This window comes from Hipposideros armiger, unplaced genomic scaffold (genome assembly GCF_001890085.2).
Source record: "Hipposideros armiger isolate ML-2016 unplaced genomic scaffold, ASM189008v1 scaffold_724, whole genome shotgun sequence".
Classification (NCBI taxonomy): domain Eukaryota; kingdom Metazoa; phylum Chordata; class Mammalia; order Chiroptera; family Hipposideridae; genus Hipposideros; species Hipposideros armiger.
Window position 1 is genome coordinate 567,231 of NW_017732074.1, and position 10,435 is coordinate 577,665.

At 37.9% G+C, this 10,435-nt stretch overlaps 2 protein-coding genes across 2 annotated transcripts in view; one reads left to right on the plus strand and one right to left on the minus strand.

The window, feature by feature from the left end:
• Positions 1-10,435, minus strand: part of AVEN (apoptosis and caspase activation inhibitor) — a 177,179-nt gene that overhangs the window by 144,496 nt on the left and 22,248 nt on the right. The window lies entirely within an intron of this gene.
• The window catches only part of CHRM5 (cholinergic receptor muscarinic 5), an 81,011-nt gene that overhangs the window by 51,981 nt on the left and 18,595 nt on the right, over positions 1-10,435 (plus strand). The gene's annotated exons all lie outside the window — the stretch shown is intronic.

Here is a 10,435-nt window from a genome sequence, read left to right on the forward strand (position 1 = left end):
AAATAAATAAATAAATAAATAAAATAAAATAAAGTGTTAGATTGAGGTGTGCTCTGAGTCAACATTTTCACCTAGAAATACCTATGTTAAGGATAAAATATTAGATGGCATATTAAACTCACACATTTGCTAATTATCCTTGCCTGAATTACCTTTGGCTGTGACATACACACTGATGATCAGTCAGAGATCATGCCCACAACATTCAGAAGATAAGAAACCCCATTTACATAAGATAATTTTCTACTGTAGCTTATTTCTGCTTCCTACTCTTCTTTTTCCTCTATGGGTAAGACTGTACTATTCTAATAAAGAATAGCACAAAAGAAGGGGAGGACAAACACAAAAGAAAATGATGAGTGTATATCATTTCTCAGATTTTCCAGGCTAGTTTGAAATAATATCAACAATCTAAGAAGCAGTCAAAATTGAGAAGTAAAGAATTACAATCACTATCAAGATTTTGTTGCTGTTCTTGTTTGCACCCAGTCAGCTAAGGTTTGAACATACGCTGCTTTGCGTGCATTCCATGGTTGTTCTTTGGATGACCTAAGTACAAAATGAATGTTACTCCCATTTGGAAAAACATTGGACTGCTTACCCCACCTGCTGTTCACTGCTAAAATTGTGCTTTGGTGGCTGCTTTAATTTCAGCTGTGAGCAGACAGACACACATTCTGTGCAACAGACGAAGCCTGGGAGTGGCCTGAAATTGTCTTGTATTATTGTTTTAGAGATGGGCAAGGGCTTTGGACATGGACAAGGACCTAGTTCAACCTTCATTTGATAGATAGCTCGACTGTCCTTTATTGGATTAGGCCAAACAGCACTTACACATCTGCTTTTAACTTTACTATTCACTTCTTGTTTTTAAAACAAAATCCTTTAAGCAGAACGTTTGTAAAGGGAAATGAAGCATCACCACTTCAGTCATGTTTAAGCAATCTGCACATCCAGAATGCGACCTTACAGAGCACATCTGAATCTAACAATTTTTTTAATCTATCAGGATGATTTAATTGATTATAAACTATAATGATGGCATTCTAAAACTGAGTAGTCTTAAAGGCTTTTCACATTTAGATGTTTTATAAGTGGTAGACAGAATGAGGATGAATTAATGCTTGTTTATTATAAATGTCCCAAACTTAGAAAGAAACTGAGAAGGGAAGGCAAATAGGATGCAAAAGTTTCTGAGTCTTTTTAATGTCACATGCCACAGTGGCCCACTGGAAACTCCTTAAGTTTAAGGAATTAGAATTTGGGAATATGGCTTTTACCGCCTGGGGAGTACAGTGTGGTGACGCCACACACCTATACTGTTTATGTACTGGGCAGAAACCTCAATTTCTAAGTCATTTGGTGGAAACCTTAAATCCCCATCTCTCTATATTTTACTACTCCACCTGCTGTTCTCTCAAAGAGTAATAAGATACATATTAAGTAAAGTAGAAAAGCTAAAGTCAACAGATCTAAAGGATGAACTATAACTCAATGTAGCCTAACCATGTGCTACATTAGAAAGAAACATATGCTTGATAGGAAAGCACAGAAAGTACATAACTGTTCTAGGAGGGGAAAAACTATTCAGAATTAGCTGTTTTGATCATTCATAAACAGAAAATTAAATTTCATCCTAGAAGTCAGAAACCTCAAGTTCACGTATCAATCCCACCACCAACTACTTAGCTGTATCCTTAAAAAGGCCTAACGCCACCCAATTCCTATTTTTTCATCTGTAAAACTACATTTAATACTGCCTGCCTCTTTCACAGGGAGCTTCTAATAATCTTTTTAAAGTGAGGATTTCTTTTAGGGTCTACTCTAAATAAGCAGTTTGAGCTCATTTAACTTGTATTGTTTATTTCCTTAGTCATATGAGTAATGGCTCACGGTAACAAAATAACAATTCAAATAGTACAGAAAAATATAAAAAAAAGAAGGAAAATTTCTCTCATCCTCCTTGTCTGCTAGTCTTACTCCCCAAAGGTAACTGCTACGTATGTTCCCCATACAGCCTTCCAGAAATATTCTGTGTATGGATGAATTTCTTCTCACACAAACGGAATGATACTATACCAACTTTTCTGAAGTAACTGTTTCCCTCACTATTGGATATTTTCCACATCTACCCCATTCTTTAACAACTGCATGGTATCCTGCTGCACAGACACACCATTATTTATTTAACCAGTCCTTTTTAATAGAGATTTTAGAAAGTTGTTTCGAGGTTTTGCTTATTTTAAACAACACTGCAATGAACAATTGTCTACTTATATTTGCTAACTTGTTCATACACGGTCTATAAAATAAATTGCTAAGTACAGATTTGCTGGGCCACCAGCTAAATTTTGATGTCAAATTGCCTCAATTATGGGTTGCATCAACTCCCACCAAGAGAAGAGTACCTAAATTCAGCCGATACTGAATATGATCAACACTTCTTTAAAAACGTCATTTTAAAGACTCTTTCTGTATACAGTTTCACTAGGACATTTATTACCAAGAAAATTAACATAGATTTTTAAATATTTGTAAGCAACCTAACTTACGTTCCCACCATCTCTTTGAAGCAAATAAAAATCCTACAATTTCCATTTATCAAAAGAAACAATTAATATTAATAATTTTTTAATTAAGCCACAAGCTATTACAGAAAGGACAGTACTGGCTGCCACAAACTGAATAAGGTCAGCCATCATCAAGGGCATTTATATCATTACCATCATTACCCTAGAATTTTACCATTACGCTAAAAATGTCAATGTCTCTAATTACTGGATACTCGTCTATGTTTGCCATGTTTTCAAGGTGTTCCTATGACACATTTAATATCTTTTATCTAGAATGATGTGTAACAAAAAATTATGCATGAGGAAAAAAAAATGAGGCACAAGAAACACTGTGTCCTGAGTTAGTCCTGACCTAATTTTACAGCATAAAGGTGCACTACTAATGCTGGTATACTTTAATTTTTCCCTGCTTGATGAAAAAAAAAAAATCTCCAGTCCCATTATTCTATATATAGAATAAACACAGCACATTTTTATAAATAAATTCTAATTTAAATTTAACAAAAATCTACTCTGCCAATTCATCACTAATAGTGTAAGAAATAGTTAAGAAAAAAAACAATGATGAACACTAAAATTACTTATGGAATCTAACATTTCATATATCATAATAAAAAATACAGAATTATACAATCAGCTCTAAAAAAAAAAAAAAAAAAAACTTTCTATTTAATAATTGACCCAAAAAATGGCAAAGGTAAAAAGTGGCAAGAGATCCAAAGTATAGACAAAATAAAAATCAAGCTTGAATAATACATGAAACAAATGAGTTTAAAACAGATAAAAAATGAACAAAATAGTGAAAAGGCATTCTATAGCTATTAAGACCTCAGGATAGTATAATTCTTATTTCAGTTTCACAGTTTAAAAAAAATCTATTGTTTGCATTAAGTTGGAAAGTTTAATAGACTTAGAACTAGGGGAATATAAAATCCAGTGCGATTAAAGCTCTTGTATAAATCTGGCCATTGGGAGAGCAGTAACTTTTTAGTTACTGAGCTTTCAACCACCAACAGAAGAGTACTTGAACTAGTGTAACAAAGGCAAATGAAACAGAAAGGGTCTTCATGACCTGAACTCCTAAAATGACACCGCCTCAAAACACTCCGGCTTGCTCCATTTACCTTCTAAATACCTTCTACCTGCTATAACTCATGTAACAAACATCTATTGAACTTGCTTCGAAAATAACAGTGCTGGGGTCGGCCAAGTGACTCAGTTGGTTAAGAGTTGGCTTAAGAGCGCAAGCTCTGAGCAACAGGGCCGCTGGTTCGATTCCCAAATGGGCAATGATGTTGTGCCTGAGCTGAGCTGCCGGTGAGCTGCCAATAGGTGGCAGGATGGCTCAGTTGGTAAGAGCATATGCTCCTAACAAGACCGCATGTTCAATGGTGGGCTATGCCAGCCCGCAACTAAGACTGAAGTTGGCACCCAGATGGTTCAGTGGAGAGAGCGTGTGCTCTTAACAACAAGGCTGCTGGTTCGACTCCCGCATGGGATGGTGGCTACGCCCACCTGCAACTAAGATTGCAACACAGTGCCTTGAGCTTAGAAGCCACAAGCTGCTGATGGGCTATCAGATGGTGACTGGTGCCCTCCACAACTAAGATTGAAGAACAACAACTTGGCTAGTACCCCTTCCCCAATTCCCCAATTTAAAAAGAAGAGAAAAGAAAAGAAAAGAACAGTGCTGTATCATATACAGGCCTTCAAGTTGCTTACAGTTAATGAAGGCGATACACAAGAAGTAAATAACTATAATAAAATGAGGAATGAAAATAAGTGCTATATTTATAAAGTACAACATCGCTAAGTGAGGAAAACCAGAAGCTTCACCAAGAAAGGTCGCATGTGAACTCAGCGTGTGAAGATAAATAAGATTTTGAAAAATGGAAAGTGTAAAAAATGTAACACAGTAGAGTTTGAGCTGCAAACTACAGAATTCTGACTAACTTAGCCAGAAAAGAAATGTATTAAAAGAATTTCAGGTAGCTCGTAAAACTGATGAGAAGCCTTTTTCCCCCAGGTTGGGGGGGAAAAAACAGCAGGAAACAGGCATCTGAGAACTCAACTACAGTAACGTAACAGAAATAAACTAGTTAGGATGCCATAGTGACTGCCATAGTGACGCTCTCATTCACCTACATATGTCACAGCCTCAAGATTCAAAGTCTAATAAATGATGTCCCTGGGTCACTGGGCAAAATCTCAATAAGGTTAGATAATGGTATCGCTAATTTTCTAATTTTGATATTGTGCTATGGTTATGTAAGAGATTGCCTTGCTTTTAGGAAATACATACTGAAATGTTTAGGAGTAAAGGGACATCATGTCTACCATTTCCTCTTTAAGATTTTTTTAATTTATTTCTTTATTTTTAAAAAAACTGTGTATGCATGTGGAGAGAGGAACAAAAGAAGGGACAGGTACCTCACCTGTTCAAACTAAAGTGATCATCTGAGGGGTTGGAAGACAGGCTTCTAACCAGTCTGTTAGACTCCAGAACACACATTATTGTTCACCATGTGGTATCTCCCAGAAAGAAAGATTTAAAAAACACAGGTGGGGAGAAAAGATAAGGAGAGAAAAAAAATGAAGAGAGACGGGCAAAAAGCAGAATACCTACTAGGTTTTAAGAAGTTATACTCTAGTTACTAATTTCTCTGTAAACTTATATTACCTACTACCTTGAAATAATAATTAAAATTTGTTCATAATTCTTCAACTCTAATACTTAAGCTTTCAAAGATGCCACCCACCAGAGTGGACATTCATCCTTAAACTTCAACAACACTTTTCCCCTCCCCTGGCCACCAGAAGCCCAAGTGGAAAACTCAGGTGAGATGCAAACCTGACAATTCTGTTTAAAAACCTCTAGTTCCAGTCCACTTCTATATCGTAAAAATGAAAAACAAATCAACTGCTTAATATCTCCTTCCAATGTATGTAAAACGTGTTCTTCAAATAACATTTTCTGGTCACCTCTTAATTCCATGCTTCTCTTGGCTGTGAAGGAGAGAAAAATACTTTTTAAAACTTTACCAGAATTGTTCTACAAAATCATACTGACAAAAAAGGAAGCAGTAAACCAAAACACAACCTGGGAGTGAGGTGAACAGTAAGGGAAAATCGAAAACCAAACTGTGTCTTTAGAAACATACTCATTTTTCAACAAGCTTTGCTCCCAGAAAAGTTTTAACTTCTTTGGAAGGACTTGAAGTTTGTGTATCTATAACAGGTTAAGCCTTCTTCAATAATATAAGACTAACTTGTCAGGGAGACCACTTCATGGACAATGTAGAGGCCTGACCGCTGCACTGTGTATCTGAAGCTGCCGTTGAATAATATTATATGTCAACTATAATTTAATACATATATAGTCATGGGATGAGGAGTATAGTGTGGGAATGGAGTCAACGGAATTGTAATAGATATGTATGATATCGGGGGTGGGGGGCAGTGGATGGGAGAGGGGGGTTGTCACTTTGTGAGGGGTGAAAAGGATAACTATTGCATTGTTTTGTACACCTGAAACTAATAATAATAATAAATTTTTTTAAAAAGGAAAAAAAATTAAAATTAAATAAACAAATAATAATATAAGACTAAGCTTTAATAAGCCCAAATATTAAACAAAGACATGTTATTTTATTATCAGCCTTATAGTAAAAGGAAAACATGAGGGTAAAATATCCTTATCCTCAATGTGAATCCAACTACTGGGATGTGATCTTGAGATTCACAATAGAACTAGAGATTCCAAATCCACTATTTAAGTGAAATTCACACTGCAATAGACTTTGAGAATGAATACTAGCTAAATAATTTAAATTTTCCCAAAATGCAGCTATTAATGGTCCTTTTACACCAGAGATTATAGAAATCTAAATATGGTAACTAATCATTTCACAGAACACACATCCATTAACAAAATCTCTCAGCATTAGTAACTTCTCACAGCTAAATGCAGAAATGGGGGGAATCATGGCACTGATAATCCAAGAATATACCAGGGTGCCAAAAAAATGTAAACACATGAGTTGTATTCATCTTTTGTTACTGGTATATACTATTACAATTTTAATAAAATTTTTTCCTTTCTTAAAATGTGTATACACTTTTTTTGGCACCTTCTGTATATGAATTTTTGGTAATAGTCCTGTCATCCCAATTATGCTTTGCTTAGGTTAATATTAAAATGTGTTTACCATCCCTTAACATAAGTTTGACTTGGTACTAAAGAAACAGGGATCATGGGCCGGCCGAGTGGCGCATTGGTTAAGAGCTGGCTTGGGACGCCAGAGGGCCCCGGTTCAGATCCCACATATGAAGGCCAGTGACACTGCCCTCTAAGATGCTGAACAACAGCTCAACCTGGAGCTGGGCTGCCATGAGTCACTGGTGACGGTGTAGGCTGCAGCCCCTGCTGCAGTGGGCTGCCATGGGCTACCGTGTGTAGCCAGCAGCCAGCATGAGCAGCCAGCAGCTGCTGTGAGCGGCCATCCAGAAGCCGGCGACTGATCTGCCTCACCCGGGAAGAGTGCAATGATGGTGCCAACTTGGGCCAGTGAAGCAACGTCCTCCACAACTAGACTGAAGAACAAAAAGGACAGCAACTTGTCTGTTCCCCTTTCCCCAATTCCCCAGCGCTGTTCCCATCCCCCAATTCCTCAATAAAAAATGTTTTAAAACTCTTAAAAAAAAAAAGAAATAGGGATCAGACATATTTGTATCAATCCTTAATAGCAATAGGACACAAAGGTAGGACTAAGTGTATAACAGGGAATTCATTCTATCAATCTCCTATATATTTTTTAATTTCTCCCCCCAAAAAACAAAAACAAACCAAATAAATAAATAAATAAATAAATACCCTCTGGGTGAACGAATACATGCAATAAACAATCTTACTTAAAAAAAAAAAGTAAGTAATATGTAATGTGATCTTAGTCAACAGTCTTCGAAATGGAGTATGCACACATCTGGGAGTTCATGAAGATTTTCCAAGAGGTATGACCAAGAATGCTTTTAAGGGAATTAAGTTTCCGATAATCAGTGTCCATTCTCTTTCCTAAAGCAGTCTATCTTAGACAGCACTTGAGAACAGGGCAACTCCTTCTCAGCCATTTTCACTCTGACTGTGGTGCATTCCCTGAGCCCCCAAGCAAAATGGTAATTTGAAATACAGTTACAGATATTGAGAAAGTATAACTCTAAGGACCAAGTAAAAAATCTTTTTGCAAGTCAGATAATTTCCAATTCTTTCCTTTCTAAAAACGATGGAGGGCCTAACCCAACTGTCAGCTGAAAGATCATGAAAAAATTTTTATAATGATTTTGGCATATACTGGGTCGTCGGGAAAGGCATAACGTATTTTTCAATGTTTTCCAATGCAAAAATGCATCATGACTTTCCCAACGACCCAATAATTAGAAAGGTATTCAATCTTGGCCCATTTACTCTTTAGGCACCAATAATGTTATTCTTAGCAAGCCTAAATACAAACAGTACTTCTGAATCTGAGAAGTGGAAGGGACCTCAGAGGTCACCATCTCAAAACAAAATGAACGAATAATCTTTCCAGCATCTCTTCATCCAGCTTTGCCTAAAAACACGATGGTGCTGGTAACAGTGGTAGAAGCGGTAGTGGCTGCAGCGGCCATCATTGAAGCCCCAGACGCTGTGCCACACATTCACAAGCACTGACACACTGAATCAAACTGTGAAGCGAGAAAATCCTAAAAAAATATATATAAGATGGAATTTTTAAGACCATTCCAAAAAAAGGATAAAATCCTAAAATTTTAATAGAATGGGTTGCAATATTAGCATAAATAAAAAAATATTCATTTTCTAAAAGATAGATAATGATTTTACTCAATTCAGTTCAACAGAGATGAGTAAGACACAAAAGCACCTTCATTCACTCACTTCAAGTTAAAGACACTTGTTATTAAAGGCCTGTGTGCCAGATACTTTAGTAAGTACCAAAGGTACCATTACTACAATTACTATTAAAAACATGATGCCTGCAGCCCAGGAGTGTCTACTTTGTTCTCAACAAAGCAGTGATTGCTTCACAAAAGTATAAGAGATAAAACATAGTGGATTCAAGGGCAGCTTGGTGTAAATCCCAGCTCTGCCACTAGCTATGATAACTAAAGGCAAGTCAGTTTAAACTGTAAAAATGAAGATGTTATATATGAAAGTTATTAAGTTGCTTAAACAAGTTGCTTTAAATAAGACTATAATAAAGTTATATATACAGAGGGTGATGAAAAAATGTATACACATTTTAAGAAAGGCAAAAACTGTATTAAAATTTTAATACTCAAGGGCCAGCCAAGTGGCTCAGTTGGTTAAGAGCTGGCTGAAAAGTGCAAGCTCTGAGCAACAGCGGTTCGAATGCTGGCCCGAGCTGAGCTGCCACTGAGCTGCCAACAGGTGGCAGGATGGCTCAGCTAAAAAAAAAAAATGATAATACTCAATTACCAGGGGAGCCAAAAAAATGGGGTGCCAAAAAAAGTACACATATGGCTTGTATTCATCTTTTGTTATCGGTATATACTGAGTATTACAATTTTAATACATTTTTTTCTTTTCTAAAAATGTGTATACTTTTGGCACCCCCAGTGTATAAAAATGTTGTTATGAAGACAAAATGTGATATATAATGTACACTAGATTGATCTGCGTTTCCTTCATTTCCTGAAGCTGACCATAAGAACTTCATATCTCACTCAAATTTTACTTATTACCTACCTTAATCCTAACAAGGTTAATATGTTACACTTAAGATCTAAGTTTTATCGTTTTTTTCCCCCAACTCTGTATTTTAGTATGCAACTACTATCTTTAGGGATAAAGATACTGTGCCCTTAAGGTAGTGCAAATATTTCAGAACTGGGAAATTTTGCCTCAATCCAAAAAAAAGAAAGAATTGTTTAATCTATGCACATGAGAATTCAAAATACACAGTTCTGTACTACAAATGTTAAAGTAACAGCAGAACAGCTCATAAAAAGGCAATAATCTAACTCCTTTAGCGGAGATATCAGCGGAGAAAGTTTGCCTATATCATTCCCTGCTCCCATCTCCTCACGAATGTGTGACGAAGATGGATCAATCATTTTGCTATTAAAATTCAAAGTTCACTACTGAAACATTTACAGATTGAAAATTCCGAAAGATGAAGGCCAGTGACCCCTGGTTTCTACACATATAAGCGACTTACTACACTATTTTTTTTTTTAAGTGAGAGAACGATGCATCTGATCCCGCCCCCAACTGCAATCGAGTCCAGTCCGAGCGGGGCATTCTTGCATTCAATAAACATTTACTGTGTGTCAGGCATTGTACAGGCAGTGAACACAACAACAACAACAAAAAAAAACCCACAATCCCTTCTCTCCTAATTACAGAATGTCCCGGTATTGCATGGCTGCCCATGACCAAGCCCTGGCTGCACCCCCACCCAACAAGGGTCAATTCCACGGACACCCCACCCGAGCCCAACGTGCCCCCTAGGCTTGCTGCCCTGACATACAGCCTCGATCCCCGGGTTTTGGGCCAGTACTGAGCCCAGGACCCCAGGGGCAGGCTGGCGGAGCCCCCGGACCAGGCGGTCCCGCGCCAGCCCCTGAGGGAGGGGACAAGCGGCGCTCCCTGGGGCCCGCCACGTGCACGGCCCTGCGCGCGTCCCCGCCGCCCTCCGCCGTCCCGCGCAGGCTCTTGACTCGCGGCTCGGACCCCACCAGCCCGGTTCCGCGCGGCCATGGCCCCAACCCCACCAACCATCGCCTCTTACCCGCGCTCTGGCTCGGGCGCCCGGGCCTCCAGGCTCCCGGCGGCCACCTCGGGG